The sequence below is a fragment of the Lycium ferocissimum genome, chromosome 8 (assembly GCF_029784015.1).
Source record: "Lycium ferocissimum isolate CSIRO_LF1 chromosome 8, AGI_CSIRO_Lferr_CH_V1, whole genome shotgun sequence".
Classification (NCBI taxonomy): Eukaryota; Viridiplantae; Streptophyta; class Magnoliopsida; order Solanales; family Solanaceae; genus Lycium; species Lycium ferocissimum.
Window position 1 is genome coordinate 39057708 of NC_081349.1, and position 9907 is coordinate 39067614.

Below are 9907 nucleotides of genomic sequence, written 5' to 3' on the forward strand. Positions count from 1 at the left end.
TTTTTTTTTTGCTGATGTTTCTTTTTTAATTGGTCTTTTTCCACCTCATCGATGAGTATACTGCGAGCATTCTGTATTTCTGGCTGACTGTTTTTTTAGGCATTTAATAGGAACAATTTCCGACAACTTAAAGTATTCAATAGGTCTCACCCCAATTTCAGGTCTCTAAATTGAAAATATTTGGCAAGTTTAGGGGGCCATTTATGTATTCTGCCTTTGAAAAGTTTCATCTTTTTATGATGATGGAACATTACTTAGACACTACACGAAATGAGAGGAAGGAGCAAAAAGCAAGCAACATTCCTTTCATTGAGGGGTTTCTAGAAAGGGATCAGGGCCAATGATAAGAAAATTAAAACTTGACCCAATGCATACATAAATACCCACGCAGAGACCACTTTTAGATCATATTAATTAAGCAATAAGCAAATCATTAGTTGATCAAATAAAAACACGAATATTCTTTTAAATTGATGGGTTCTTAATAGCAATGAATGAATGATCAAATGAACATGCAAATACACTGATTTTAGAAATTTCAATAATTAACCATCAAAGAGGGGGTCTTCTTCACGTTTCACGCTAATCCAGGGCTTGATGAACACTTGATGATGTATCACAATTGGTGGAAGTGTGCATTACCACAGTATAAAGATCCTTCTGTTCACTGATCATTTCTCCCATTTGTAGTTGATCGTTTTCTTGGTCATGATGAGCCCAACAACGGGTATTATATTGAGTGAATCCTTCCAATTCATTCGCCACTTCTCTCATGGTAGGTCTTTCTTCTCCTTTTGTGTCAAGGCATCTAACCACAAGCTCACCGATGGCATTAAGCTGATCCAAAGAGCCTTCTTTCAAAACCCGATGATGGAGAATCTGAAATAAGCGATTCTCCTTCACGGAAGCTTTGAAATGTGCGGCTAAGCTCTTCTCTCTGTTGGGCAAAGTGAGATCGATAGCTTCTCTTCCAGTTAACAACTCTGCGAGTACTACACCAAAACTATAGACGTCACTCTTATCTGACAGTCCCATTTGTATGCCTTCAGGGTCTAGATAACCCAATGTTCCTGGTATAAGTGAACTCATATCAGCCTGGTCGAAAGGTCTTAACCTCGAAGCCCCAAAATCAGCAATCTTTGCTGTGTAGTAGTCATCTAGTAGTATATTTGCTGATTTGATGTCTCTATGTAGGATAGGTATAGTAGTTGTATTGTGGAGATAACTAAAGGCATCAGCAGATTCAACAGCAATTCTTAACCGATTTTGGAAAGAAAGCCAAGGCATTTCTCCATTATTGGTGTGTATATGGCGGTGAAGTGTACCATGGGATATGTATTCGTAGACCAATAAAGGAACTTCAGTCTCTAAGCAACATCCCAATAGTTTCACCACATTCTTGTCGTTAATTTGAGTCAGTATTACAACCTCATTTATAAACTCTTCTACTTGGTTTTGCTCGAGTTTTTTTGACTTCTTGATTGCAACTATGCGCTGATCTGGTAGAACCCCTTTGTAAACTACACCATTTGCACCTGCTCCAAGGATGCGATCTTTTGCAAAGTTGTTGGTGGCTTTTTTAAGCTCTTCAGTTGTAAGCACCTTATTTAAATTGGACGACATCTGCTGTTTTAATAGCATACCACCATTTTGCTGGAAGAACTTCTCCCGTAATTTCAGAATTTTTCTCCTTTTTATACTGAAATATATCCAAGTGACACTAACCAGTAGTGACAACAATCCAAGACCTAAACCTGTTTGATCAATAGAGTAGAATATCAAAAACATTAGGATATTTGTTTTTTTGACACTGTTTCTTGGGAGAACATATTTTTCTTCTCTTACAAATAGAACAGATTATTCTCTCATATTTATAGTCAAATCATTGGGAGAAACAAGTCTATGAGGAATTGTGTTTCAAAAGAGGGTATTTCTTTTGAGTGTGTAATAGTCTCCAAGACTTTGTGATGCTTGAGTAGTGGTTGTAAAGTAGCGGCACTTGTGATTTTCCCTTATTAGAGAAGGTTTTTTCATGTATATAGTTCTTTTATTGTGATTATTTCCATGCTATTCTCTCGTCCCCTTCAAGTGGTATTGGAGCCACTAGAAGGATGGTGGATCTGCTTATCCGACAATAACGTTCTACACAAGCCAGTGTAAGGCACAATTAGAAGCCACAAACTGTGAAAGATAAATTAAGACTGGACAGCTTTAAAAATATTTCACTTATCATATGATATGCTCAACAACATTAGGTGAAGATAGTTTATTTTGAACTTGAATATATAAGTTTGGAGATTTTGCAAATTCACTGATTTTAAAATCTCTCTATTACGGTGATAATTTGCTTATCGATGTAGTTTTCTTTCTCTTTATTGAGATTCCACTTAAGTCTTGGTGGTCAATTTATTTCCCTTGTTCACCGTGGCAATTTATGTGTTATTTCCTGCGTCTCCAATCACACAGACTAAGACCTCATTTGTGTTTATTGAAATTAAAACTGTTACACCCCGCACTTTCAGAGCATGAGCATGACATGTACCTCACAATGGTAATGGAGTGTCGGAGACGTCCCATGATGTTTTGAAAGGCACAAGCCATGGAAAGTACGTAACAACGAAGAAAAAGGGTGAATTGCGATCTAGTAAGTCGTAGTCGGGAGAGACTATCTCGAGACACGAGAACATGGCCATTATTAGTATAATAGTTTACAGATATCATGTATGGAGAGTTTCGAAATATTTAGAGATCGAATAAATTGAAGAAAATAAGTTCGACGAACATTTGAGAAATGCTGGATGGATTTTTAGTCAACTTTGGAGGCGCATATCTCCTAGTATATTTGGAGTTTTAAGGCGTTTCAAAAGCCTAAAATGTAGCTCGTCGAGTCTAGTTTGTAATGCAACAAACCGTTCGTCGATAGAACATCGGAGTAGAGAGTTATAGACGTTACAAACTGAACTGCTCAAGGCAGAAACAGCACTGCTACAGTACCGTTACGATCTTGCTACAGTACGTCGGCCCACCCACTATAAAAGGGCTAAAAACCCCCATTTTCAACACAAAAAAATGCTACAATGTTCCAGAAAATTCAGCCATTAAAAAGGCTCCTTCATCACACAATAATGAGAATTTTGAGCAAAATTCAAGCTACGGAATACCAATCGACGTCCGGGCAACGCGTAGACGCGATTATAATTTCGTATGGTGTTGGAGTTGGATTGGGAGCAAGTAAAGGATGAATATTTTGCTACTTTCATAAAAATAAGGTATGAATCATTAAATCTCTCTCTTTATCAAGTTTGATTAAGGAATAATTGCAAGAATAGAGTTATAGTTAGTTGTGTTGATGTTGTTGAATTACGGATTGAGGCTTGAAGAGAATTTTGGATAAAATCTATATATAATTATTTTGTAAGATGTTGGGGATGTTGTTATTGATGTTGTTAGTATTAATATCGACTTCTTTACGTAAATAAAGTTATTAATTAGTCGTATCCCAAGTTGGTTGGTTGGGAAATTTAGGAAACTTGATGTGGCTGTTTTATGGCATATGTTGGTGTTGGAAATGATGTTATTGCTATTGGTTTTGTTGTTGATGTTGTTGGTTGTTGAATTGAAATTTCGGGCTAGGCACATAAACGGGGGGAAATCTTTGCCCGAATTTGACGAAATTTAAAAGGGCTTTAAATTAAGTGTTTAAGACGAGCGTATGACGATGATCTAACGATATTATGAATGGTTACATATGTAGATTACGAGGCTACGAATAATCTTCGTGAATTGCACAACATGAAATAAGTTGAAAATCGAGAAATTATCTTCCAGGTATGTTAAGGCTCGTCTCGTTTTTTCAAAGGCATGATCTCTAGGTTATGATTTCATAAATGTTTCCATATTTTCCTTGTTGTCAAAAGTTAAGAAGTCTAAGATTCCGAGGCATGATTTCCTTCCCCGATAATCCATAAATGTTTTCTAAAATATTCGTATCTTCCAAACCAAAGGTTATGATTATGTGAGCCCTTATGATGGCAACGATGGGAATGTGTTTCAATATCAACGATGATGTTAAAGATGAGAATGTTATTATGATGAAAATGATGAGGATGATTTCATGCTTAAAGGTTTCAAGTTTATGTTTTCGATGACGATATGAGAACGTTGAATTATTTCTTGATGTCTCAATTTTGTTCATGAATGATGACTATCTCTTTTAAGATTCCAAAAGTCCATGACTTGATGCCCTATGAGATTTATGGTCCTATTCTATGCCTGCTCTTAGTTCTATTCTCCATTGATAGTCTCACCTTAAATCAATTGTTCCTTCAAGGTGAGACAAAGCGACGATGATTATTCCATAATATAATCGGAGGCTACCGACCTTACGTCACTCCGATACAATTGTGGCTTTTGATTGGGCTCTTATGCATGCTATATATATATATATATATATATGTATGTATTTCTCACACCGCGCCGCGCTATAGTCGGCGGCGGACACACGTAGATGTGCACCCTGCCGGTGGGTATGTTATGATATTGCCCCGGACGCGGGGGCTCCGGATGCGTGCTAACGATGATAACACCGAGCCTTAAATGGCCGGGCATGATACTACTTATATACCACACCGAGCCTTCATGGCCGGCATGTTACTTTCACACCAGCCTTTATGGCGGGCATGTTACTATGTATATGTATGAAATGTTTTTTTTTTAAAAGGCTAAGCATGCATGACATCCGCCTTTTCGAGGCATCCAGATGTTCGTGTTATCTCTCTTACTCATTGTTTCTTTTCATATCTATATTATGTTATTATTCATGCCTTACATACTCGGTACATTATTCGTACCGACGTCCCTTCTTGCGGACGCCGCGTTTCATGCCACGTGTGTGTATACGACGAGTAGAGGATATGGCTAGAAGATGTTCCACCGGATTGGCGAGCTCCATTTCTTTCCGGAGTGTTGCCGAGTCGAGTATCCATGTCATGGTATGATGATTTATGTTAGAGACTTTGCGGACGAGTCACGTATATAGTATGCCGGTTTGCAAGCGGCTCGTAAGCCGATGTATTATCATGCATTACTTTACGGATTTCATATAATCACGTATATTACTTGATTTGATAAAGACGGAAAGAATGTTTTTTACGAAAAACTTTCATCATGCATTTCATTCCATGACTAAGGGCCCAATGAGACTTTGAGTATAACGAGAGCCAGTGGGTTCGCTCGACTCTAAGTAAGGGTCGGGTGCCCATCATACCCTATCAGGATCGGGGTGTGACAAAAACGTTTGAATCTGAATACACATCTGCATATTAAGATGTATATTAAGATTTAGATGTCTGAATCTAAACACACATCGGAATACTAAAATGTGCGTTGAGATCTAGATATCTGGATCTTAATACACATCTGAATGTTAACCTTTCACCCATAACAACTCTCTGGTAGTAGTTTAGTCTTTTTTGTAATTGAGCTAACAAAGTTTTGTATCTTCATAACTTTTGTATTATTCTGCATCTTCTTGATGCCAACAATGAAATTTCTTATTATTTCATCTGAATATTAAGATATTGTATTTGGAACCAAATACTAAATAATTAAGATTGTTTGTTTTCTCAACATCTGAATGTATAAAACTTGTCTTCATTTAAGCAATAAATATGAAGTTCAAATAAAATACTAAGTTAATCTAATACTATATCAACAAAATATTTTTAAAATATGATATGGTGGTTGGTGGTGGTGGCTGTGGGTGTCCACTGGGGATGGTGTTGACTCATGATGTTGGTTGGGGGTAGTAGCTAATGGAGATGGTGACTAACAATAGTGGTTAAAGGTGGTGGTAGTTAGTTGTGGCGGCAGATAATTGCGGTGGATGATAGTAATAGTTAATGGTAGTGGTGGATGATGCCGGTGGTCGGCTATACATAGTGGTGGTTGATGGTGATTGTTGGTAGTGCCGGTTGTTGTTATGGTAATTCTGGTTTGTGGTGATGATTGTAAATGATGGCTAGTGGTATGACAGTTGACCGTGGTAAATGGCCGCGTTGGTGGTGGTAGTTGATAATGGTGAGTGGCTAGCAATTCAGACCCATTAAGTGGTTGTAAAATTGAAAAAACAACGTACTTAATGATTAATATTCAAACTTAAAAACAAAAAAAATAGACTTAGTGACTAAGATTTTAATGATTAAGATTAAGACCTTCATTAAGTGCAAACAAATGTGGTATAAGACTAGAACTACCTAAATTTGGCACTCCTAGCTAATCATTTTGAGCTTGGATCTATTATTTTTAACCATATTATGATCTAATATATATTTTAATATCTGGGTATGTTGTTGTTGGTTTGATAGAATTTAATCAACTGGCAAATTGAAACTTCATGCATTGTAGTTGTGTTTACATACCAAGAGATAACTTCAAGATGGGAAAATCATGCTCCTTCTGGCAACCACGACCCTTCTGACCATCTCCAAAATATCCCTTCGGACAGGAACACTGAAACCCTCCTGGACTGTTCTTGCAAATTCCATCACAAGGATTTTTTGCACACTCATCGATATCTGTTTTGAGGGAATGTTCAAATTAGTTCATCAGATAGTTATATGTACCCCTTGTTCGGGGAAAGAGGAGGGGGGGGGGGGGGGGGTTTGGAGGAGTTGAGGGAGTTCACCATTGTTGTCTTTATTTATTCATTTATTTAGTTTGCATGTTGCTGCCTCAAAAATCCCCCTTCCTACATGAATTTGGCAGTTGGTACTTTTGCGACGTATTAAATTAGATTAATCTGTGAGTGAGTAGATTTTCTTTTGGTGGTTTCAACTCTACGATGTCAAACTCACCGGCCTGATGCATCCGAATTTGAACTTTAGAAAGCGGGTTTAGTGTTCCTTACCAAAGAGAACTAGAGTCCCAAAAATTAAACTCCTATAAATTAGGCAAGAATACAAACCTTGGCAGCCTGGACTGAGATAAGGATTTCCCTCATATCCTTCCTCACAAATGCATCGATAACCTCCACGCCCACTTTCAGAATCAACGCATAGACTATGGTCCTTGCATGAATAGGCAGTGGAGTTTCTAACCTCGCTGCAACTCTGATTCCCAATTGCCCAGTCAATCACAATAGGAACATCATTCACTATTCTGCTCACAAAGTTCGGGTCCGTGAAGTCTGATACACCCCTAAAGGTAAACTTTTCGTGATCGCCAAGGAAGGCATAGCCACAACGGTTAAAGGACCAGACATTAGTGTGATTTGCCGGGCTATTCACCAATCCCAAAAGGTAGTCAATCCCTTAGGGATGGCTGCTTGACAGCAACCAATCCCGGAACAAGTCCCATTATTGCTCACATCCTTACCTCTTGAACACGTAGTCATACACCCAGTGCTAAAATTTCGCCCGTCATTCAATGAAAAACCAAAACCCATAGCCAAGTCATCACAGCCTATGAGAGTCAACCTGTTATCTTTCTCAGATAACGTAAAAAACGACACTCCTGTATTGATAAACATAATTTCTTGGCTGGCTAGTTTCCCATTTTGTTCATAGCATTGACTTGCCAACGTGTTTCTAACCCGTATTTGGCTACTTGATATGTCGATGATCTCATTGGCTCTAGTTGGTATGTTGAGCACATTCGATGCTCCAGTGCTGAGATAGGCGATCGGAGGATCGGATGAGGTATCACAAATAATGTCGAATATAAAGTGTATAGAGCAACCAGCATCTATACCGATACCGAACGGGTAAGGAACAGTCAAGTTCCCGCATTTCGTTTGGCAGCCAGGCTTGGCGATGTTGTTGCGCATGTTTGTGCTCTCTATTGACATAGCTAATACAGGTAGAATAAGAAGCATAAAGGCAAGAAAAGCCATCTTACTACTTTAGGTTTAGCTAGGCTTTATTCTGAAGTGATATATATATTGAAGAAGGATAATAATATATGCTAGGGAAATCCATTTGAAATTGTTATAGTAAGTTTCAAATCTTGACATGTTAGACAGTTCTTTTGAATTCCTCAGCTTCAATAGTATATAAAAGATTAAAATATATTCAACCCCCATTGTGGCAGTGTTTGACCGGTCACGTAGTGTAAGAAAGAAAGGCTTTTAAAACTTAAACATGGTTAGACATTTTTATGTGGTGACAAAATCATGTCATTATGAGTTAAATGAGAAGTTTGAAGTTAAAATATTACTAAATATAGAAAGATGTACTCCCTCTGTCTCAGTTTATGTGATATAGTTTACTGACAAGGAATTTAAGAAAGAAAGGAAGACTTTTGAAACTTGTGGTCTAAAACAAACTATAGATTGTTTCATTAAGGATAAAAGGGGAAGTTTTAAGTTAATTATTTTTAAATATAGAAATGTCTCATTTTTTTTGTTGGGTCGGACTAAAAAGAAAAGTGTATCATATAAATTGGGACAGAAGGAGTAATTAAAACAATACAAGTGGGAACTACAGAGATGCTTGGGCTAAAATCTAATTCTTGAAAAAGGATAAGATTAGGAGTACAGTTTCTCAAAGGAGTATTTTTGTATGTATCTTGTTGAGAATTAAAGAATCAACAACTTGTCTGTTAAACTTAAATAGTATATTGATCTTAGTATATTGATCTCTTTTACTAATTCTCTTGTTGAAATAATGCAGCCGACCTTGAGAGAAGTCGTGCTCTGCATATCAGATAGATGCCTCCCTGCTCATGGCCGAGTTGACACTAAAAATTCTAGTTTCCAAGACTTTGAAGGTGGCAAACTCCTCTCTACAAGTTGACACTAAAAATTTCTCTTAAGGAACTTACTTTCAAGTAAGAGGCGGAGCTAGAATTTTTAATTTATGGATTCTGAACTACAATCCTTGCTTACTGCGTTCTGAACAAGAATATATAAATAAATTTACTAATACAAATACAGGGTTTGAGCTAAAGATATTGGGTTCTGCCAAACGCATAGCTTTAAGGCAAGCTCTGCCCTCGTTTCAAAGTGTCTGTCAATTATAAATATGGGTGTTATTGGCGAAGACTTCCGATTCGGCTGAAGTAGCCAGTTGTGGGAAGTGAAATTCAATAGGAAAAGAAGACTTGAAACTTGTCTCTAAATATAAAAATGTGCCATTCTCAAGGTTTAATAGGCAAATCATACTCATACCTGCACATAAAAAAAAAATTTCCAAATATTTCAAATGATATACAAAATGTCGACTTGTAGAGAGGAATTTGCCACCTCCTAAAGCATTCCCCAAACTAGAACATATTACCTATGCGAGCAAAAGAAAAAGAAATTTGCCGGCTGTCAAACAATTTTGGAATTTTTTTTTTTTAATTAAAAATTCAGTAGGAAAGAAAAAGAAAAAAAAAAAAAAGGGGCAATTGGCGCGACTACCCTTTTTTTGGGCTGGTCTTTAGATTTTGCCTCTCAAAATGGTGGTCTTTAATTATTGCCCTTCCGAGCAAAAGCAACATAATACAAAGACCTTACTACCCCTAACCGTTACATGTAAAAACCGAGAAACCTACCAATATTCAAATCCTTTCCTTCTTTCATATCGTTAACCCAATCTTCGTTCCCAATTTTTCACATTATTCAAATCGTTGTTTCAAGCCAGATTTCTCCATTGATTTTGCTGCTACAACATCAGTAAAAGGTATAAATCTTAATTCAACTCAATTTAACGATTTTATTGAGTTTACATTTGTTAATATTTGAAAAAAAATCATCTTCTACGACCTGATTAGTAGGAAACAGCTGATATACAGCTCAGATTGAACATTGCGCATGATAAAATTAGTCAGCAAAATAGAATTGATTGGATTTATTGCTTTGTTCTGATTTTAATTAGTTTATACTTTCCTTAAATTAGTAGACAATGCTCATTAACTTGAATTTGTA

At 37.0% G+C, this 9907-nt stretch overlaps 1 pseudogene; it reads right to left on the reverse strand.

Annotated features, from left to right (window-relative positions):
- Nucleotides 1-271: 271 nt before the first annotated feature.
- On the reverse strand, nt 272-7913 carry LOC132066915 (putative wall-associated receptor kinase-like 16; annotated as a pseudogene).
- Nucleotides 7914-9907: the final 1994 nt, after the last annotated feature.